General features: G+C 43.0%; 1 long non-coding RNA gene across 2 annotated transcripts in view; it reads right to left on the reverse strand.

Annotated features, from left to right (window-relative positions):
- Positions 1-5,127: 5,127 nt before the first annotated feature.
- Positions 5,128-24,138, reverse strand: part of LOC109268010 (uncharacterized) — a 39,119-nt gene continuing 20,108 nt past the window's right edge. The window contains exons 2-3 of one of the 2 annotated variants that reach the window (XR_002080413.2): positions 10,448-10,899; positions 5,128-10,135 (exon numbers count right to left, since the gene is read on the reverse strand). This is a non-coding gene — a long non-coding RNA (uncharacterized LOC109268010). Of the gene's footprint in view, positions 10,139-10,447; positions 10,900-24,138 lie in introns of both variants that reach the window. The other variant, XR_002080414.2, reaches the window with a different exon arrangement.

Raw genomic sequence — 24,138 nt, forward strand, 5'->3', positions numbered from 1 at the left:
AATTCCTGTGCGTCCCCTCTCCTTCCTCCTCTTCTGCAGGTCAACGCCATCAGTTAATTCTTTTTTCACTTAACGTTCCTCTTGTCTTCGGCCGTGCTGAGAATTTTTCCATTTTCAGGTACAACATACACAATGTCTTTGGATTCAGTGATTCTGTTCTTGGAGACAGAACTGAAGGCTGAAAACTCTATGGGGCGTAGGATGGGTTTGACCGGCCAGTCTATGAAACCCGTACCGTGGCAGAGTCACCGAGGCTTCATAGCATGAACTCGGAGCAAAATCTAGCGGCCAGAATTTCGGAACACCACTAAAAGTGAGTAAGATTTGAACACATTGTTGCAACTGTGTTCCAGTAAATGTCAGTTTCTAGGCAGTGGCTGTTCACAAAGCACCAGGGGGGGCGGGGGGGGGGGGGGACTGGCACCGGGCAGGTTGGAGGATGATGCAAATTTCCACTGAGCTTCACGGAGGACTCCGCAGTATAATTCGGGGTTCCTTAGAATTTTGGTGAGGTGAGTTAGAGTTGAAGACTGTCCTCCAGGAGCCATATGCAGGAGATGTTTATAGTATACCTATTACAGAAATGAAGTCAGCGGTTGAGCCAGAATTAAAACTTGGGGCATCTGAGGATCCCGTATCTGCTCTCACCCATTAGCCAGAAAGGGGATGAATTGAGTCACCGGTGTGAACTCTGGGGGAGGGGGCCCTAAAATAATTTCTCCTGACTGTGCCACATCTTATCTTGCCACATTGTGGGTGACAGAGCCTGTCCTCATTATCTTATGCCCAACCACGAGCCCTTGTGTAGGAGAAGTGAGAAAAGTGGAGTCTGTGCTGTGATTTTGATTGTCATGTGGGAAGGCGATGTAAGCGGCTCCCTCCTCATGGACCGGGGATCTGAGTGAGCCGGCCTTTCGGGATGGATCCTGGGCACAGCGCTCTTTTCTCGGCCTGACAGCTGAGAGTGTACCTCCTACTTCCTTGGCCACAGGCACACATTTTTAATAAGACATCAGTTGAGCAGCAGAATATTGGATATGACTTTTAATTACATTCTGCTTCCCGTAAGCTCTATCTCCTCACTGCTAAAGAAAATATCACTGCCTTGCGGGGGGGGGGGGGGGGGAGGGGGGGTGGTGGCCCCAGAGCTTTCTGTGATGGGTGATTTTCAAATTTTCCCTAAAAATCCTGACGAAGACCTGACCCACGGCACCAGCTGGCGGTGCAAAATCGGGTCTCCTTTCTCCCCAGATCCGTATCATTGTTGACTCCAAGCGTGTGTCACTCCTCCAGAGGCTGTCTGGAGGGACCTAACACGTGTTTTCTGACTGCAAGGGGATCAATGAACAACCCTTCGTAGAGGAGGAAATGGGGTCATTGGGTAATTTCCTCTGAGGGAAACCGTTTCTGGGCTTATCGCTTCCCGGCGTCGCTACCAAGGGGAAGCCAGGCATCCCTATCACTTTACATCCAAGCACAGACGGCTTCTCCAGGACACTGGTCCAGGAGGGGGGGGTCCCAGAACCTGTTCCGTTAGAAGAGCTCTCTTCAGCAGCATGGGCCCCAATGGGGGGGCTTACATCCAGTTTCCCCGGAAACCCCTTTTCTCGTCTATTGGCCTCATTCTGGGCAACTGCAGCCCATCAGACATCCTCTAACTTAGAACGCCAAGTCTTCCATTCTTTTCCTTCTGGATGGCTATTTGGCCCTTAATAGGAATCTACTGATGCAAACAGATGGAAAGGAGAGGGGCCATGCTGAGCTTTATCCACCTATGGAGGCTATACCTCACCACTTGCAAACAACAAAACCACTATGTGCTTGTCTTTTATGACAGATTTTTAAATTTTATTTATTTTTAATGTGTATTCATTTTTTGAGAAAGAGAGAAACAGAACACGAGTGGGGGAGGCGCAGAGAAAGAGGGAGACACAGAATCCGAAGCAGGCTCTAGGCTCTGAGCTGTCAGCACAGAGCCCGGCACGGGGGTCGAACCCACGAACCACGAGATCACAACCTGAGCTGAAGTCGGACACTCAACCGACTGAGCCACCTGGGTGCATCCCTTCCCCCTCCTTTTTTTTTTTTTAAAGGGTTGACAGCTTCTTTTTTTTTTTTTAAGTTGATTTATTTATTTTGAGAGAAAGTGCACAAATGGGGGAGGGGCAGAGAGAAGGAGAGACAGAATCCCAAACAGGCTCTGCACCATCAGCACGGAGACCAATGTGGGGCTCGAACTTACAAACTGTGAGATCATGACCTGAGCCGAGATCCAGTGTCAGATGTTTAATCGACTGAGCCACCCCAGGCCCCCACCTATGACATATTTTAAAGGGCTACCTAACTCCTTTCTCTCTGTTAAAAAATCAAACAAACAAGAGGGTCTATTGTGCTGCTAAAACTAGAAATCGCTAGTGCTGTTTCATGCCAGCTTTCTAGAAAAACTAACTGAATAAAACACATTAAGCAGATTCACCCCACCAAACAGTACCGCTGTGGCTTGTGTAGTCACCTCTATAGAAGCGCTGTTGCTGAGGAAGAAGGTAGAGGATTTCTGATAAGAAGGGATGTTCTGGGTGAGAATAACCACCAGCATAGGTCTTCTGACTACGCTAGGGACCAAAAAGAAGCCCGTGGAATCTAACAGAGCTGGGAAGTCTGAGTGTTGGATGAGGAAAACTCCATCTTAGTCCTACAGAGCCCAAAGGATGCCCAAGGCTGGACAATGAGGAGATGGACGTGCAGGTGGCTTGCCAGGACCCAAGTCAACTGGAGCTGAGAACATTCCACACACCCTTTCTGTTGACAAATGTAACACGGACAGTTCGCACCCCTTTCCAGTTGACCAGTTCAGGCAGTGTGGAATCACATCTAACATAAGGCTGGATTCTAAGATAAGCACATAAGTTAGCACTGTGTGTGTGTGTGTGTGTGTGTGTGTGTGTGCATGTGTATAATGAAATTATCTCACAGTTCTTATGCATATACAATCTTTCATATATATATGTAATATATATATATATAATATGATATATATATAATATGAAATATATATATAATATGAAATTGTCATGAAAAGTCCCACAATGTCCCCATAGGTCCATAATGTATTGATTTGTGAGACCCCAGAAAAACATCAGAGGCACATCTATCTCCCCTGTTCTTGGGTAGATGCTCTTGGAAGAGTGCTAGGTGCAATCAGTCACAATATTGTAACATTCTCTCTTGGTTTCAGCTGCACATGACTCACATCACATGAATTCACTGCGCACATGATGTGACTACAGTCTAAGTGGGCAGGGCGGACATCTACATGTGAGGTCTTGAAAAAGTAGTATTACACAGGGGAAAGAAATACTGGCCAGGAAGCGCAAAGAAAAAGCATCCCTCTAAAAGTATACTTTGGTGTGGAAGCAGGAGGTTTTTTTTCTGGTGTTCTCGAAAAACTGCTAGTCTAAGATGAAGCCACTGGAGCTAAAGAAGAGGTTGACCTGATTCTTGAAACACTTTCTCAAGTGTTTCTAAATCTGGCTTCCAGGGAGGGCGCCACACCAGTTCTCCTACTGGTGTGGTCACTCCTTCTCAGTCTTTTTTGCTTCTTCTTCCTCCTCCTCCTCCTCCTCACTCCAAAATCCTGGGACCCCACAGGACTTAATCTTTGGATTTCTTCTCTCTGAAATATACTCTCACTTGGTGACCTCTTCCATTCCCATGCTTTGTATACCATATATACCCTGATGGCTCTGCATTTGTATCTTATGGCCAGGAGCTTCTCTGGGAACTCCAGATCTGCATGTCCAATTGCCCGCGTAACATTTCCATCTGATGTAATGGGTGTCTCCAGCAAACGTACATGCACAGTCTGGGGCCACATCATCTCTGGACACCACCGTGCTCCAGGCCATGGGCATATCTTGCCTAAACCATTGCCATCTTCCCCTAACTGATCTTCCTTTTTCTATTCTTGCCACCCACAGACCGTTCTTCTCAACATGGTCGGAGATGGTTTTTAAAGATATAAATCAGATCACGTATCTCCTTTGTCCAAAGGTTTCCAGTAGTTTCCCACTGTGGTGAGAATAAAACCTCAACTCCCTTTATGGCTTTCAGAACCCCTCCTTCCCCCCGCCACTATCTGGCCACCACTCAACTCCTCAAATGCAACTCATGTTTTTTGGGACCTCTTTGACTAATTTCGAGTCACCTTGGCCTTTCATACTTCCTAGAACATTCTTCACTTCACTAACATTTTTCTCTACTTTATTTATTTATTATTTATTTGCTAGTCCCTTCAGCCTCGAGCTGCCTTCTGCAGTTTTAGCACAACTGGCTTGAAAAGCTCTATAGAGTGTAACTAAAAAAGGTAATCAGGCCCATCTTCATGCTTCAGATTCTTAGCGCCATGGATCAAACATGTGTTGGCAAAAAGAGACCAGTTCTTTAAGTCAACCTCAAGGTTGAATCTTCCATCTAGATGCATTTATTTTTATTTTTATTTTCATTTTTCTAATGTTTACTTATTTTTGAGAGAGAGACAGAGCGCAAGAAGGGGAGGGGCAGATAGAGAGGGAGACACAGAATACAAAGCAGGCTCCAGGCTCTGAGCTGTCAGCACAGAGCCCAACGTGGGGCTCGAACCCACAAACTGTGAGATCATGACCTGAGCTAAAGTTGAACACTCAACCAACTGAGCCACCCAGGTGCCCCTAGATGCATTTTAATAATGAAAGTATTATAGAATCCATCTAAGATGTTGTTAAGGGATATGGATAGAAAATTCACCGTAGCATGGTTGGAGGTGAAGTTTGGCATGTGTGTTGGGGGAGGGGGGGGGTTAAGAAAAATAGAATAAAAATCATTGGAATAAAAAACAATTTATATTTATAGTGCTTTAAGTTGACACTTCTCAACAAGCCAGTTCCTGTGGTTTAGGGAACACCACTGATGCACACACATATCAGAGCCAACCATGTTGCAAAACTTCCGTGTTGGCTCTCTCTACATATCCCAATTGGCTATTTTAAGTTTTCTAAGTCATGTATCTGGGCATGTTACAAGAATACCATATCCCAATTAAGTAGTATTATGTGTAAGGCAATAAAATATCTGTCAAAATGCAAGCAGTCAGAAAATGGAACTCTTACATGCCTTTATGAAAACAAAACAAGATAAAATACACTTAAAGATGTACTTCGACTGATGAAGTTGGAAATTTAAAATTACAGCAATAATTCAAGAATGGGAAAGTTATACATAAAAGAACTCCAGGTAAACATTCAGACCAATGAAGCTTAACAGTGATGTGAAATATTGTAAATGTGGATTAGAAACATAAATGCCAAGGCAAAGCAGTTTTCAAACATACAGTGGCATATTATGAAATTCATCATGTAATAAGAAAATGGATGTGTCACCCAAGGTCAATTACCAGCAGTTAAGGAGTAGAACAGAGTAGATAAAGTAAAATGCATTGAATTCCTTATTATTAATATTGTCAGACTCAGAACGGCTGGCAATTAGAGTGTGTGGCTTTAAATATGTAGCTTACTACTCTAAAGGATGACTTCAGTGGAATTTTAAAAAAAGTACAAATTGGAAATAGCTATAGTGTAGAAAATAAAGATCTTAATTGATATAATTGTCAAGAGCCTTTGCGATCTGAAAAAAAAATCCTTTCATTTTGAAAAAAAAAAAAAAAGAAAATGGCTTACCATTTTAGGAAAAATATGTAGGAAAATGTAAGGGTGTTGTCTGTTAAAGGGGATTAATTTTTTTTTAATCTTACACACAAAAACCGTATATAATATCCATAAGGATAAATTAGTATGTATTTGTTCACTTTTTACTTCAACATAAAGGTATGTCCTTTTTTTATATATTCAGAAGACATTCAGAAAACATGAAATATATATTGGGATTCAAAATTTCGATAATTTTCAAACAATAGATATGGCACAAAGTATCAAATGGAAATTACAGGAAGTCATAACCAAAGAAGTGCATTTTATTGCATTAAAAAATCTTTATTTATTTTTGGAGAGAGAGGGAGCAGGGGAGGGACAAAGAAGAGGAGAGAATCCCAAGCAGGATCTGCACTGTCAGCACAGAGCCCAACATTGGGCTCGAACCCACGAACTATGAGATCATGACCTGAGCCGAAACCAAGAGTCAGACACTGAACCACCCAGGGACCCTTAATTTTATAGCATCTTTAAACCCCAATCTCATTTGTGTGTATGTGTATGCGTTTGTGCTTTTGGTTAACATTTGGTACACAAAGCTTAAAATATCTACATGTCAGTGTTTTTCCATCTTCCTTAGACTCTTACATTTTAGTTGGATATTTAGCCAACCAGACTAGACTATTTTTCCCACCTCCCCTTGTAGCAAGGTTGAGACCCAGACTGCATTCGGCGGTGGGCACACCTTCCAGTAAGTATCCTTCAGGGGAAAAGTGTGTGTTTTTGTGTCGTTTCCTTCCTCCTTCTGGCTGGGCAGGGCCCTGGAATGCAAGCAGGGGTCTTGAGCCCTGGTACATCAGCTACTTTGAATGGCTGAGCAGTGAGGTGGATGATCCTGAGAACCTGATCCTACAGAGGACTTTGATTACCTATGAGAGAGTATTTCCTGATTGGTGATTAGAAAAATGAAACTGAGTGGCTTTTACGGAGTGAGGGGGTGACGGAAACAGAAGCATAGAATACAGACTACTCCTTCAAGATGCCTCACAGTGAAGCCAAGGAGACATGGGCAGCAGTCTGTGAGAGAGAGGCAAGGTTGGGAGTAGGTCATGCCTTGTCTGGGTGGGAATACAACAATGGAGAATCTGGAATATTTATAGTCTGAGTCCAAGAGAGAGGTACCTGGGAAGAGGGAGAAAACCTAAACAACTATTGGAAGAAAAAAAGAGTGACTGGGAGGGAATAGAATCCAAAGCCAAGAGAGAAGAGGCTGGTCTCCTGTGGCCAAAGGGAAGAACGGGCACAGATAAAGACAAATTGGGAAGTGCAGGAATGGAGACTGTGTAGCTCCAGCTGTTTTCTGAAAATTAAGAAACAAAACAAATCTTAAGAAGGAGAGTAGACAGGGTATGAAAAATCCTCAAGGGATTAGAAAAACAAGCAAACTGCAGATAAGAATTGAGCATTTCCTGGGCTCCTGGGTGGCTAGGTCGGTTAAACGTCTGACTCTTGATTTCCGCTCCAGTCATGATCTCATGGTTCGTGAGTTCAAGCCCCGAATTGGATTCCATGCTGACAGTGCAGCACCTGCTTGGGATTCTCTGTCCCTCTCTCTCTGCCCCTCCCCTAATTGTGCTCTCTCTCTCTCTCTCTCTCAAAGATAAATAAACTTTAAAAAAAGAAAAACAGAATTGAGCCTTTCCAAGGTCCTACCTGAGACTGGCCAAAAGGACGTATCATCAGCCAATGAGCAAAGCAGTGTGATATTCTTCAGCAGTGCTTCGCAACTTAGAAATTAGTCGGTTAGAATGAATCATTAGGCTGTTATAGAATAGACTACTTCAAGGCTTATGCAGCAGACGATCAAAGGGTTGGTGGAAATGAGTGTGTCGATGACAGTGTGGTTGAAATAATAAGCCATGAGGTCCAGACAAGTTAGGAAATGAATTGGAATAAGGAGGGTGGAGAGACTGGTTAAATGGAGACAAGGAAGTGAGTTCAGGTGCAGTCCTGCTGACAGGGAGGAGTGGTGGTGGAAGGAGGGAGCTGGGAAGTTCACAGGGCGGGGCGGTGGGGGGAAGGCAGGAGGTCAGAGGGGCACCAGAGCCCAAGGGGTGAAGGCAGAGAAGAGCAAAGTTCACATCACGCACGGTTTTGGGAGGAACAGGTTTAAAGAAGGAAATTGGTCGGGGGGCCAACTGGTTTCAGAGGCTGTGGCTGTAAACGGAACACCAGTAGCAGGGAGACATGCAGTATCTGGAAATAAGAGCTGGCCAACCAGCTAGGAAGAGGCTTCACGTTGGTATCTTTCAGGATTTTTCTGTAAACGTAAAATCTGGAAGATATGCACCGTTAGCTCCATTTAATGGGTAAGTTTTAGAAAAAGTTTGGAGCACTGTCAGCTAATTGTGAATGACAGATGTTGAGCGCTTACAATTATTCTTCTTTTCCCGACACTAACGAGGACATCTTAGTAGTTAGGACCGAACCGCACAAGCCCTCCGTGCTATTGATTTTTTACTTTTTTCTTGTTCCAGTAGAGGGCACTCAAAGCTCAAATAAATGCATGCAATCGTTTTATGGCAATTGTTTTTATGTAATTAAAGCTCATATTTAAATGAAAACGAGAAATCCTGATTTAGTGAGACTTAATTACTAGTCATGCGTGTAAATTTCACTAACACGAAATGAGATCTTGTAAGTGATCACATGAGAACATGTCTCCCCAGACACTGTCAGCACACACTGAAAGTAGGAGGAAAAAATCTCTTGCCTGTGAGACAAGATGGGACTTTCTAAAGGCATGCCCACAACGGACCCCTGACCCCCAAGTTTCATTTTCATTCCCATCTGACTTCTTCGAGAGGGCTCTTAAATAATGTGGAAATAATCCTGCAGGCTACTGGACAAATAGCCTTCAGTGAAAGTCATCTGAGAACGCGCTAATAGAACAAAGGTGACTAAGACAAGAGAAAACCCTTTGTTGGCAGATCTGGGCCACAAATGAGTGAGGTGGCTCAGAGGGAGGCGGTAGCCACTGTGTCCAGCCCATGAGGGGTTCTTAGGGAAGCTTCCAGAAAACCTTGCATTTCAGAGAGAGCTGTGAAAATCCAAGTACTTACTATTAGGACTTGAGGGAAGACAATCTCCCCAGCACAAGATTAGCCTTGCGTGGCTTTGACTGCCAATTTGGCAGAATTACCGTGGACGATGGGAACAGTGGTAACGTGGCTGTCAGTATATTTCGTCAAAGATTCTCCTGGAGGAGTTAGACCTCGGGGTCAAGTGATTCTGCAGGGATGGTCTTTGCCACAAAGGGGGCTGCCATGATCCAAGCACAGCAGCTTTTCCAAACACAGAGGACATTTTGGTTTGGCTTTACGTCTTCTGTCGGAATTAAGGGTTACTTGCAGGCAGTGAATGGGAATCACTTCCAGCCTCCTGTAATAATGATGATCTTTCAATAAGAATTAGCTTCTTAGGTAGTATGCAGGCTGCTAAAGGGAAGAGAGGACTCTCCCACAAAAAAAAAGTCTTCTTGGCAGAGATCGTGGAGCTGGCATTACAAAGAGTATGTTATGGCTTTATGACTTATTTATAACAGATTTTTTCTGTAAAGCACTGTTACAAGACTCTGAAACTTTACAATTTAAACAACTCCCCTTACCTGCCCCCACCCTCACCAGACGCAGCCTTCCTAGTACTCATAAACTCGGTCCTGTCTCTTCTGGATACCTTAGTGCTGGGATTCTTCAGTCCTACACATGCATTAACTCCCTTACGCTCAGGATGCAAATGCCAGTGGGGCAAAGGTCCGAGAAGCTATGCAAAATGGAATTTTTTTAAAAGCACTTTCTCTTCTTCTTAATAACATGACAGTACAAGATAAAGGATTTATCCTTTAAGACCCTGAGGGTGTGCAAACATCAATAATGAAAATCAAACAACTTTAAGCTTGTGGAGTTAAATATAGAATATATATTTATGGCTTTGTTGTAATTGTTGGGCACGTCTCGCCTTGCCATATATTGTTGACAGACCAGGCGGCAGCTGTCTCATTGTTTATTGTTTTTCTCAGCTTTCTGACATTGGCTTGATTTATAGTTGTAGGCGATAAATTACAAGGTTGAATCTAGTTGCTAACCCTCTGGCTAAAGATTTCCCATTACCTGGTTAGGCAAGCTAAATATTTTATTTAAAATAACCTCAAAATCATACTAAACGAAAATCCTTCCAATGAAAGTGAATGCCGATGGTCTTGAAATTAACGAGCCCCACCCCATGTGACCTCTTGGTCGAGCGAAAAACGTATAGCAGTCCCGTCAGCAAGTCTGGCTTCTATAATTTAAGCAAGCCACATCTTCTCTGTGAGTCTGCAGAGTTACTCCTTCTCCAACCCAGCCAAACAATATCGATGCCTCTAGGGATGATGTTTGTAGCACTTAGGATGCATTCTGCTGTAAGAAACAAAAGACCTAGCTAAAAATGACTTAATAAGTAAAGGCATGTATGATCTGGTTTTTTTTTCCTTTTTTAAAAAATTTATTTTAATTCAAGTTAGTTAACATAGAGTGCAGTACTGGTTTCAGGAGTAGAACCCAGTGATTCATCGCTCACATATAACACTTAGTGCTCCTCCCAGTAAGTGCCCTCCGTAATGCCCATCACCCATTTAGCCCATCCCCCCCACCCCCACCCCTCCAGTCACCCTCAGTGTGTTCTCTGTATTTAAGAGTCTCTTATGGTTAAGGCACGTATGATCTTACCTAATAGGAAGTCTGGGCACAGGGTAATTTCCAGGGACCTTCACTTGGTAGCTCAGTGATGTCAGCTGGCCTGCAATAAACTTGTCTTTAAAGTCACAAGATGACTGCCATCAGTATCACATCCTCACACAGTGACATTCACAGATAGGAAAATGGGTATTTTTCTTATTTCCATTTTCTTAAGGTCAAGGAACACTTTTCCAGAAGTTCCAGACTTCATGCACTGACCAGAATTGTACAATATGTCCATCCCTTGGTGAATCACCAGTCCAGGAAACAGAACAACCATAGTTAGCCTGGATCAATCATCATCCGTGCCCTGCAGCAGGACAGCGTCAGCATGCCCAGGAATACAAGGGGAGCATGAACAAGTCAGTGTTCAGAGAGGTGAAGGTGATGGCCAGGGAGGGTTGCGTAGATGATGTGCACCGTCTGTTGCTCCCTCTCAGGCTCTGCGTACACGGAAACATGCACACAAGACTCACTCACTTGTAGGTTTCAGAGTGGCACAGTAAGTACCCCAAACCCAAACGACAAATCTTTCTATCCAAGTAACACAATTCCATTCAGTAGAGACTGCCTTCTTTACTCCGCAGCCTGAAAATGACCCTGTTTGGAACGTATTCCCAGTTTGCTCCAAGCACTTGAGAGCACAGATTAGATTCTATAAGCAATATCTCCTAAACCTACCGAATTTAATTGAATCCTGATCCCTGTAACTAATCACTGAAAAGGCATGACACTCCATGATATGGATTATGGGGGGAAACCGTTTCATCATTACTGCTTAAGCTTTACTAAATGGTGATAGTGTGGGAGGAGAGAAGAATGCTATGTTGCTTCTAGACCTCATCGTGGTCAAATTGTAAACTTCAGATAATCAGTTTTTACTGTCCTCGTGGCTTCATAATTTCCTTCCAAAAAGATCCAGAAGTCTCCCTCTACCAGGTTATTTCCCCCTCTTTCCATTTCAGGGAGCCTCTTCAATTCAAGATGGTTTTGCCTATGACCAACATGATGCTGTCTTCCCTTCTCTCGTGTGAATGGTAACACAGATAAGATAGTTCATGATTAGGAGACATGTCACGTGGCTCTCACTCTGTATCTTTTAATCTCAGGCTTGATTTTTTTCTGTCTGAAATCCTCTCGTTACTGGTGATGGAAAGAAAATGGAGCTTCTCTGTTGGCATGGGGCTGGAGTTCCTTCCCAGCTAAGTCAACCCGAACTGGAGCGCAATGTAGAGTTTGAGGAGATCATCATTCTAGAAGAGCAGCTGTGTTCACAAATTATAAGAGAGCTGAGGTTCCAAATACCAGAAGGTGAGTCAGGATGTTCTCAACAGGCAGAGAAGCAGGAGAGCGACAGGTGTCAGCTGGGAAATGGATCTGAACATTCAGAGTCAGGGCAGTGTGAGCAAGAGAAAGCACAGGAGGATCAAGGGAACAGAGAGAGAGAAGGGAACCAAGCAATTGATGTATATGCCTGGCTCAACCAGGAGTCTGGATAAAAACAGTCTTCCAAATCATTTGCACCATAAAACTATTGCAGTTTTGAGACTGTTAATGAAGAAAATAGAATGCATTTCTAGGGATGCCTGGGTGGCCTCAGTTGGTTAACCATCTGACTCTTGGTTTTGGCTCAGGTCATGATCTCACGGTTTCATGGGTTCAAGCTCCATGTCAGGCTCTGTGCTGACAGTATGGAGCCTGCTTGGGATTCTCTCTCTCTCTCTCTCTCTCTCTCTCTTTCTCTCTCTGCTCTTCCCTTACTTGTGCTGTCTCTGTCTCACTCAAGATAAATAAATAAAGTTAAGAAATGCATTTCTATTTTTTTTTATTTTTATTTTTGGAACTCTTAGAGTAGTTGCTTTGGGATCCAAAGCTATTTATTGTAGTAATGTGAGGTTCTGTCAGCAACCTTTTTTCTGGTATTTTAACCTCCTCTTACTCGAGATTCTTTCTAGAGTTTGTTGTGTCTGCCTTCCAATTTTTGCTACAGATTAAGGTATACTCTTTTACTGGGCATCACAAAGGAGCAGCCTGGAGTCACTACACATATAGGTTTGAGTTCAGATGACAACTTAGTCTACACATTCACATCCTATAGAGCAGTTACACTCTATTTTCTTCTATGTGCTGATACTGAAAAGAGTCAGAACATTTGCAACAGAGATGTATAGAATATCATAAAATATATGATTATTATATTACATTTTAATTACATCATATTTTATAAATATATACTTATAAATATATAAAAATACAAAATATATATCAGTTAGAGAAGGTCTGTGGCTTTAGCTAATAGAAAACTTGACTAATATAAACTTGGGGCATCTGGGTGGCTCAGTTGGTTGAGCGTCCAATTCTTGACTTCTGCTCAGGTCATTATCTCATGGTCACGGGATCGAGCCCCGCATTGGGCTCTGTGCTGAGTGTGGAGCCTGCCTGGAGAGAGCCTGCCTCTGTCTCTCTCTCTCTCTCTCTCTCTCTCTCTCTCTCTCCCCCTCTGCCCCTCTCCCTGGCTCATGCATATGCGCTTTCTCTCTCTCTCTCTCAAAATAAAATCTTTAAAAAACAAAACAAACAAAACAAAACAAAAATATAAGCTAGTCTTATTCAGTTTAATACTACTGGAGACAGTCCAAGAACTGCCTTTTTCTCTTTTTGCTCTGCCATTCTCACCATCATGGCTTATTGCCTCGATGTCAAAAAATGGCTGCTCCAGCTTAACCATCCCATCTGTGTTCAAGGCCAGAGGTAAAGGAAATTACTGGTACAACCTATCCCTTTATCAGGAAAGGATCAGCTTCTTTGGCCAGAATTGAGTCACATGGATATTGCTAGCTGCAAAGAGAGCTAGAAAAGTGTGTATTTAATTCTTTTAGCTTTGGGGCGCCTGGGTGGCTCAGTCAGTTAAGCATCCGACTTCAGCTCAGGTCATGATCTCGTGGTTTGTGGGTTCGAGCCCTGCGTCAGGCTCTGTGCTGATGGCTGAGAGCCCGGAGCCTGCTTCAGATTCTGTGTCTCCCTTGCTCTCTGCCCCTCCCCCACTCATGCTTTGTCTCTCTCTGTCTCTGAGCTTTCACGAGCTCTCTCTGCTTTGATGAGCACGCTCTCTCTCTAAATGGATAAATAAACTTAAAAAAAAATAAAACCTAATTTATTTGCTTCTTCGCCTTCTTATTATTCTTTACTTATGCCTACATTTCCATAATAGAATTTCAGACATCTTCTAAAGGCATGTAAATTATTATGAAGTAACCAAAGTTAAAATTGGAGCAAAGGAATAAGGAAGATTAGCTGAACCTATTACGGTAATCATTTCACAATGTATGTAAGTTAAACCATCATGCTGTATGCCTTAAACATACACAGTGATTATTTTTGTCAATTAGTTCTCAATAAAACTGGGGGAAAATTTTTAAAAAAGAATAAGGATGGGAGCCAATTGGAATCAGGAATTTGACTAAAAATGCACCCCTTGTTGAGGTAAATATATAGTATGGGTAGGACCAAAATTTGCCTTTGTCTCTCCTTATCTCTTGCTTTATGTTCCCTCTAAGAGGGACCCTTCCAGGTCTCCTTCAGTTGTGATTGGAATGAGCTCTCGTGGGTCCGGGAGCAAAATCAGCTGGAAAAGCAGGTATCCATGCATGGGTGACCTTCTCTTTCCTGAGTTACTGCAGCCACTTCTTGGGACCAAGGTCTTCATGGCTGCTCAGCCATTTGAAGTGTTTTTTCGGTGCTCCTCCTGTTGAGGAGAGTTTATTATTATTATTCAGTTGATAAACACTTTTGATTACTTTCTCTCTTGGGTTAAAGGAGAAAGGAGAGAGACATATTAACTGAGGACTTACAAGGTATCAAGGACTGGCTCTGTGTCTCCCCGTGGCTCCCACAATCTTCTTGCTGGCTTGGAGGAGGTCACGTATTGTAGGCAGAGAGGCTGAGGTTCAATGAGGTTGAGTTATGTTTAAACCCAGTCAATGGCAGAGGTAGGTTTAGAGCTTGGATCTGACTCTGAAGCCCACGCCTATCCATTATGCTGCTTTAAAGGAACTGCATTTATCCATAAAACCAAGGTCCACCATCAGAGTTGGACATCTGAGGCTCAACCATTCTCCCCTATTCTCTCTGCTCTTCAACCAGCTTCTCTGAAGGCTGTTCTAGAAAGATTCCCGGCTTAGAATTAGAAGGCTTGTTTACCACTTCCTGCTCTTTTACCTAATAGCTGTGTGGGTTGGGTAATTCACTGAAGCCTCCCGAAGCCAGGTTTACTCATTCACAAAGAGAGGATGATGACAGTGCCCCCAGCACTTCATGACTGGGGTGGCAGGAGGGAAGGGAATGGTGTAAAACTCAAACTAGATCCTCTTTGTGGTACACACCTTGAAAGAAACATAATCTTTAATCCCATTCCATGCATTGTTTTATTGATTTACTTATTACAGGACTCTCAAGATGTTGTTATAGAGAAAATACTACTTCTCTGTTGCTTTTCAGGCCCCAGTTCATTTGTTTAGGAGAATCTGACCTTCCTGTCTAGGAAAACTCTGACTCCACAAACACTCAGTAGCCTATTCATGGCACTCACCCAGTTGTAATCAAACAATCATCTGTTTAATGTCTGCCTTCTTCCTGCATGAAAGGGGTGGTTGCCTGCTTTATTTTGGACCTCTGTTCCCAGCACCCACTACTCTGGTTGGTTAGAGGATAGAGAACAACATCAACAATGTTGCCATGTTGAGAAACTACTCAGACAACTCCTGAAATCTAAGGGAGTGCATTTCTCCTAGCCTGTGTTACCTGCCACAGGGTACTTACTTTGGAAAGGGAGAACTTTTTGGGTTATGTCAGAGGTAAACAGTTTTTGACTCACACATCTCATATGACTGAGCCTACACATAGCCATTAGAGCAAGAATCAAGGCTGGAGAAGTAAGCTCAGGAACCGCTGGATAAAGTAGATCATTACTGATTGGCATTTTAGTGTCTCCCTAAAACACAAATTGCCTATCCACTGCATTTACTCACAGACAAGGACATGCACACTTGCGCCCCTCGAGGAGCGTTTCCCATTGTGCTGGGAACCTCTGAAGAGCATTCTTTGGGAAGAAGGTCAACTTTGGAAAGCCAGCTAATTCTCTTGCAGACCCTGCAGGGATGGAAGCCACTGTGCAACCACAGAGCCGGGCAGTCTCTGGATCCAGTCCTCTGTTTCCCCAGTCCTCTGACTCAGCACTGTTTCCAAAATTTAGAGAAAAAAGGATCTAATAAGTGGAAAAAATTATTTCCCAGTAATGAATAGACGCAAAGCAAAACCAGCTTATACCCAGAATCCAGGAACATATTTTTGGATCTGGCTACCTGGAAATAAGACATTTGAAGTAGGGACCTCTTTGCCTGACTGCCCAACCAGCAGCACAGTTGAGGGAGTGTAGGGCACAGGACAGGCACCAGGCTGATGCTCAAAAAGAAAATGGAAACATTCAAAGGAAGCAGTAGGAACATTTTTTTTTTTTTTTTTTTTTTTTTTTTTTTTTTTTTTTTTTTTACTGTGCAGCCAATCAAGCAATGGAAACATTTGGGACTCCCTAAATAGAAACATTCAGGAGAAAAGTGAGATGGAACACACATTCTCATTGTCATTATGAAGCAGTGTTTATTGAGTGTGGACAGGGCAGGAGGTAGCTTTCCAAACGCAGAGGCACCCCCAGTTCCTGTGGAAAAGTGTGCGGAAGACTGCATGTTGGCAGCTCCCGGCTGTGGCAGAACCCGTGACTCATGACGACCCTGCTGGCTGGCCGAATCTGTGGCTCTGTGGCAAGCTTACAAACTCTTGAGGTGCTTCCTGCTCAGAAAACTGTGCCTTGGGCTGGTTATGAAACAGGAACATTTATTACTATTGTGATCGTTAATGGGGAGTTCTAATAATTAATGCATTTAAGGTTCTATGTGGTATTTGACTTGTTACCATGTTTTAAAACATTACGAATCAGATGAATCTTGTCTCTTGGGTATTTGATGAATTGTGATTGGTAATAGCAGCTAACTCATGATGTCGCTCTGAACAGAAACAGGCTGGTTAACAGAAAATGGCGTGAACACGGGGATACAGGATGGAAAGTTACATAGGAGATAGAGAGAAAGGTAAAGTCTAGAGAGGCCTTTATTCTTGTCTAGATCTTATTGCATATTAAAATAATCTTACTCAGGGCGTCTGAGTGGCTCAGTCGGTTGGGTGCCCGACTTCGGCTCAGGTCACGATCTCATGGCTGGTGAGTTCGAGTCCCACGTCAGGCTCTACTCTGAGAGCTTGGAGCCTGGAGCCTGCTTTGGATTCTGTCTCCCTCTCTCTCTCCTCCCCCTCTTGTGCTCTATCTCTCTGTCTCTATCTCTGTCTCCATCTCTCTCTCTCGAAAAGAAATATACATTAATAAAATAAAATAAAATAAAATAATCTTACTGTAATACCAAAGGGGGAAAATTGGTTGATCAAAATGCAGCATAAAACCTGGCACAAAGATCTGCCTTTCTTTAGAATCATTTACTGATGGAAAATAGGAACACAGTTGACTTGACTCATTGTTTCACGGAGAAACCATAATCTCGATCCACCTTTTGGTGACCTTCAATACCAATAACCAAACCAAGAATCTGGGGGATAGTTTCATTAACTCTCATATCACTGGGGTCTGAGAGGACAAACTATGCACTGACCCATGAAATAAAGCAGCACTTATCAGCAGGCAGAAGAAAGGACATTATTTTATTCCTCCCCAAGTTCTGGCTCCTGGCTAGTTAACTGAGCATCCATTTTCACTGCATAAGTAGAGCTTTCCAATGAGGCTAACATATGGTCCTTTTCCCACCTTTCCCCTCTTTTTCTATCTTTTTTAACCTTTTTTGCACCAGTTGTGGAACTGTCACTTCCAGAAAACAAGGGCAGACGCTGACACTGGAATTATCATCTCCTTGCTAAATCTCTGGAAATATCATTCCCTTGGTAAAGCACTCCTGAAGAGTTAGAAATGGAAGTACCTCTATAAAAGTGCCTTGGGAATTATAGTTTTTCATATATACCATTGGTTCAGGGTATCACAAAATCAGTCATCTTCAGAACACTTGTCAGATCCTAGGAGTTACTAATGTTCTTCCTTCCAGAGTATTTTAGCACATCACATAAGTCAGAGAACAGAACCAAAGAATCCACATATCCTGTCTAATTGCAAACATCATATAGGAATGGTTCTCTTTGCAACTGAAGATGAAGAGGGGGAAAAAAAGACCAACATAAGAACTAAGTTGAAAACAGAAAGTACCCATAATATTTGACATTCAGCAGAAAATTATTTGTTCTCCAATTATTTACCAATACAATTATTTAGAAATTTGGTATCCTAAAGCAGTCTAAGTAAAAGTTACTGAAAAAGATGTAATAACAAATAATAGAATAATTTTGGCTTTAGAAAGAAATAAAGAATGAAGAAAGGGCTAAGTGAGACGAAAAAGGATTGTAAAGAAACCACATTTGCCAGAGCAGAGTGAAAATCTTTACTAGAGGTTATAAAGAACAAATTCCATACTGAATGAAATTCAACATTGCTGAGAGTGGCACACTTCGGTGACTCTTCCAGAAAGAAGAAACATACCAAGAGATGAACATAGAGAGGAAAGATATGGGATTCCTGAAATGCAAAGCCAAGCTAGGAATGATAGATGTGTCTGGAGAGGACATCAAACTAATTGCAAGAAAACTTTCTTGAACTGAAAGAAACATCTGAATGTACAGATTGAAAATGGCTAAATCGGTTTCAGAGAATGTTAATAAAAAGAATCACATATGATTCTATCATGATGAGTTTTTGAATTATGAAGATTAATAAGAATTATGAAGAGCTTATAAACATCCTTGAAGAAAATAAGAGGGTAGTAGCAAGGTAACTTTGAAAGCAACAAAAAAATCAAGCTGACTTAAGACTTTTCCAGAAGCAAACACCTGATGGCCACAGAGAGGGAACAATAGAGCGTTAAGATTAAGACATTATTGCCAGAGAATTGGATTCAGTCAAGTTTTCATTCATATGTGACAACCCAGAAAGGTATTCTGTGATATACAGAAGTTAATAAAACGTGTTATCACACATATTTTTGAAGAATGGCTTATAGACAGATACCACAGTACAGTTATGAGGCACAGTACAATTATGAATGAAGGCTGGTGGTGGGTATTTGCAAAACTTATTGTTTCCAGGGTGATTGATAAAACTCTACAAGATATTGACTTATATGCCAAGAAAACCCTGGGAAACTACAGGTGATGAAATGTTTGGTCTCTATATTTAGAGAAACTAGGATTTAGCTAGATTAAGTGGTATGTCTCAGAAGCTCAGTAATACAAATGGAATCAGGACTCACATCCTCTGAATCTTGATGCAGAGGGCACTGGTTGTCATTTAGTGTTACTTCTTTCTATTTTGATTTAACTTCAGGAAGTTTCTATAATAAAACAAAAGGGAAAAGAAAGTCGGCTTGAAGGGTTGATCATGTTTAAAATAAATTCCTCTTTTCTTTTCCAGGATTAGGTTAGTGCCCATGTTTCATCAGAATTTTCTCTAGATTCCAATCATAATCTTGTCAACACAACAAGAAAGGCCTTCAACAATGATGGGCTCTGACCTTTAAGATCCTTGGTAAGTATCAGGCCCTGCTCTAGGCCCCAGGGCCAATTCTCCTAGGTATAGAGGACTAAACCAAACAAAATCATGTGCTCATGCCTCCTCCCATCAAGAGTTAGGTTTGGGGACAGACGGACCTACCCAGACTACAGCAAAGGATGCCTTTTCTCATATGGTAATTAACATACCAGCTTTGGGAATTAACACATCTCACCTTCACTACAAGGGGACAATGTAGGATCGCCAGGCGTGAGGAAAACCAAAGATGCAAAAGAGGAACAGAAAAACTACTGGTGGAGAAAACAAACTATTAAGGGCACAGAACAGAAAGTGTCTTTCCTAAGGCCACCTTTCAAAAGTGTCAAAAGTTCTAAGTGTCCTCAGATCTATTTTAGAAGAAATTAACCCAAAGACATAAAAGAAACCGAAACAATGCAAAAGCTTTTACAAACTAAAAACATAGGGTAAAACAGAAGCGAGGGAAGGGCTAGAAGGTAAAGTTGAAAGTGGTTCTCAAAATTCAGGGCAAAGATAGGGACAAACATGAAAGAGAAAAGAAAGAAGGAAACAATGGGAGTGTTAACCCCAAAGTTCCAACAGTAGGGGGCTGTGGTGGCACAGTTTGCTTCTGTTGTGGTGGTGGAAGTTGTTATTGTTTATGTATTAGTAAAAATAATAGCTAACATTTGTTGAGGGTTTTCATTGTATTGGCATCTCGGCTAACCCGGGACGTCTTGTTTTATTATCCTACCAGCTTTTGAATAGAACCATGGGGTTATAGCACAGAAATATTTAGAAGGTAAATGATTACGATGTGGTTATTGAATGTATTTAGTCGCGGGGAAGAGAACGCTGGTTAAGGGGTAACTCTTGGCTGGTTGAATAGCAACAACTGAGATCAGCGATGCAAAAGCAGGAGCTGGTTTGGAAAATTAGAATATGCGTTCAGTTTCAACTTGTTGAGCTGAAGTTGCCTGAAGACCGTCAGAAGGAAGAAGATCAGTAGAAGTTTGGCTTAATGAGCCTGACACTCAGAGAAAAGGCTAGGTCAGAGAGAGCTATAGGAATCACCCACTTATCAGTTGAAGCCAGAGTGGATAAAGCACCCAAAGAGTCTGGGTGTAGACAGAGAAGAGCTGGAGACCAAGGACAAAGCAGCCTGAGGGACAGACTAGGGAGGAGTGCTCAGTGAGTGGGCAGCCTGGGCCCAGGGTGGCAAATGGCCGTGGGACAAGAGAGGCCTGGGCAGGAAGTGGCCAAGGGTGGACACAAGTGTACTGGACTTTTCGACGCAGAGGATTATTGGCAGGTGGTATTTGTCAGAACAATTTTAATGTCATTCTGAGCACAAGCCAGATAACAACTGAAGAACGAATGAGAAATGAATTAATCAAGTTCTTTGTCGCTTCACATGTGGATTGAATGAATAGGCCTATATCAGTAGATATTACACGATTGACAGGTACTGTCTGCGAGTATTTAGCAAATTGCCTGGGATATAACATATGCTCAACAAATTCAGTAGAGACAGATAGAGATATTGATGGTTAAAAAAAAATTTTATTATTTTTCTTTATTTTTGAGAGGCAGAGAGAGACAGCGTGTGTGGGGCAGGGGGGCAGAGAGAGAGGGAGACACAGAATCAGAAGCAGGCTCCAGGCTCTGAGCTGTCAGCACAGAGCCCGATGCGGGGCCCAAACTCATGAACCATGAGATCATGACCTGAGCCGAAGTCGGATGCTCAACGGACTGAGCCACCCAGGTGCCCCAGATATTGATGTTTTAAACCAGTGTATTATAGTGATTGGGTGTATAAATTTTGGATCTGGATGGACTTGAATTTGTAGTTTAGCTCTGCCACTGTGTAGCTGTGTAAACTTGGACAAGCCACTTTGTTTCTTTAAAAAAAAATTGTTTTAACATTTATTACTTATTTTGGAGAAAGAGAGAAACAGAGCGTGAGCAGGGGAGGGCTAGAAAGAAAGGGAGACACAGAATCCGAAGCAGACTCCAGGCTCTGAGCTATCAGCACAGAGCCTGATGCGGGGCTCAAACCCCTGAGCCACAAGGTCATGACCTGAGCTAAAATTGGATGCTCGACTGACTGAGCCACCCAGGTGCCCCTAAGTCACTTTGTTTCTACATCTTCTCTTTCTTGTACAATGATTTATGGGTATCATCCATTGTTTTTTGTTTTGTTTTTTTTCTATTGTGAATGGTAGATTAGTTTGTGGATATTTGTTTTGTCATCAGGATGAGCTCTCATGTTCATATGTGAATTGATACAATCAGGGTTCATCTGGTCATGCAATGTTGAATACAGTTTAGTTTAATATTGGTTTGAATTTGTTCTAGCAGGCTCTTTTCCCCATGGCAGGAAGCCAGGTCTTTTGTATACCTTTGCCTTGGGTATTTCTGCAGGCAGACCCCTGCTAAATTTGGAAGACGCAATGGGGGGGGTTTCAGAATAGGATGTGAAGACAGGACATGGCCCAGGGCAGAGAAGAGAGGTGGATGAAGGTGGGCACCCACCGCGAGGAGCAGTGGACCCTTGCAGGAGGCTGGGCGGTGTCCCGAGAGACTGGCAAGGTCTCAGTCCTTGCAGGACCTTGTGGCCGACACAATGGTGTCCTAGCACTGGGCAGTTGGGGACCTATGAATAGAGGGGCTTTCCTTTGGCTAAGATGCAGGAAATGGAATGAGGGGGAAGCAAAGAGTGGTAACAGAGATATGACTCACCATTGATTTGCGGTAATTTGAGAGCTAAAGGAACAGCCTGTGTCTTTTTTTTTCTTTATTATTTTTTTTAATGTTTATTTATTTTTGAGACAGAGAGAGACAGAGTGCAAGTGGGGGAGGGGCAGAGAGAGAGGGAGACACAGAATCTGAAACAAGCTCCAGGCTCTGAGCTGTCAGCACAGAGCCTGACGCGGGGCTTGAACCCACGAACCGTGAGATCATGACCTGAGCCGAAGTTGGATGCTCAACCAACTGAGCCACCCAGGCGCCCCAATCAGCCTGTGTCTTGCACATGAATCTGTGCACTGAAAAATCCCACCTGCAGCACACTCATACTATCTACCAAGAAATAAATGTAACTTGTTCCTGCTTTCCGGAGATTTGCCCACTATTTTTATTTCTTGCCTTATGACACTGGCCAGAACTTGCAAAATGATTAAGAGGCCACAACTTAAGAATGAAGAACAATTTAGCCACGAGCTGCCAAGACCAGGACATCTGAGGGGGGGCACAAGCGAGACAGATGATGATCCTTTTATTCATTCCAGCCTACAGACAGGAAAACTAGGTGAAGTCTCCCCCCACCCCCCACCCGCCCACCTCTTCCCTCCATCTCCCAGGTGCAGGGACAATTGGGAGACTCCAAATAGAGTGAGGTTCATTCACTGGCATATAGCGAATTGAAGGCTCATGATAGAAATTCAGTGCAATTATAAGAAACCAAAGGAAGTTACCTATCTTGACCACCAAGATACATAGCTTAAGGGGTGCATGGGTGGCTCAGTCGGTTGAACGTCCGACTTCGGCTCAGGTGATCTCACAGCTTGTGAGTTCGAGCCCCGCGTCGGGCTCTGGGCTGATAGCTCAGAGCCGGGAGCATGCTTCGGATTCTGTGTCTCCCTCTCTCTCTGCCCCTAACCCACTCGCATTCCATCTCTGTCTTTCTCAAAAATAAATAAACGTTCAGAAATGATTTTAAAAAAAAGGTACATAAAGATTCACTCTCACTCTTACTTCAATGCTTCCAGAAATTTCTACTTTGTGTGATATCCTCATGAAAGCAGGTATGGCAAAACATGTTGAAAGCTACGATACTAACCAGGGACTCCTCAATTAAAATTACTTTCATCTTTAGTTCTCTTCAATAGCTGCCAATACAGGTCATCATTACACATAAAAGTTTTCTTATGTCATGATAAATGAGTATACAGATACCATATATGTTGTATTTCAAGTATGAAAATTTAAGGTCAATTAAGTTTTGTCAGTCTTTCTCACCATCCCAAACAAGACCTTCAGAGAGCTGTCCTTCACAGTTATCCCATCCAATGGGCTCTGTGCTCGCTCCCACCCCTCCTCCTCTGGATGTGCTCGCTCGCACCCCTCCTCTTTTGGATGTGCTCGCTCCCACCCCTCCTCCTCCCATGGTGCCCACTCACTTTGCTCCACTGTGAATAAGCTACCACTCTGCTTTCACCCTAAATGCTTACCACCCCTCCCACCTCATCTCTGACATTGGGTCCTCCACGGATGTTCTTGCTCCAATCAAGCATGCCTCCTTTCCTGCAGCTCCTAGATCCTTGAGAGCGTGGGGTTGGACAGGAGCCACTCAAGATTCTTATTGCTATCCACTGCTGCTCTAAGTAAGAAGGCAGTTGAGTGTAGAAGTAACGTGCACAGACCTCAGTGGGGTTAAAATCCTTGCTCCACCAGAGCACATCCATGGACAGGTTATTTGGTCTTTCAAAGCCTCTGTGGTTTCATTTGTCGATGGCAATAATAAGAAAACCTACTTCAGACAGTTGCTCAAAGGACTGAAGGAGAGGACACATATATCAAGCTCTCTGAACCATGCCCAGCAGGTGAGTGCTTGATAAATATAACCAACAATGGCATCATCTGCATCACGTTCCCACCCTCGCGTAAAATCAGCTTTGAGGCTTTGGGCCTCTGTTGCACATGTTCTGGGCTTTACCCCACCTGTGCCTTTTTATTGCATCCGACCCTCTCTCACAGACCTTCAAATTCCTTAACGCCAAGGACGTTCACACTCACTCCGAGTAAGAAATCCAGCCCCATGGCCACACCTTGCACTTTCTCACCGTTTACAACTGTTTGCCTTTTGAAATCTTAAACTTCACCCTTCCATTCTCTGAGAAACACTTCCGGTCAACTCCCTCCGACTCACTCCAGACATACCCTTTCACATCATCAATGCCTCTGATGCCTGGATGATTATATTTTCCCCCGATTACGAATTGCTTTCGGGCCG

The sequence above is a fragment of the Panthera pardus genome, unplaced genomic scaffold (assembly GCF_024362965.1).
Source record: "Panthera pardus isolate Hobbes unplaced genomic scaffold, ASM2436296v1 HiC_scaffold_8, whole genome shotgun sequence".
Classification (NCBI taxonomy): Eukaryota; Metazoa; Chordata; class Mammalia; order Carnivora; family Felidae; genus Panthera; species Panthera pardus.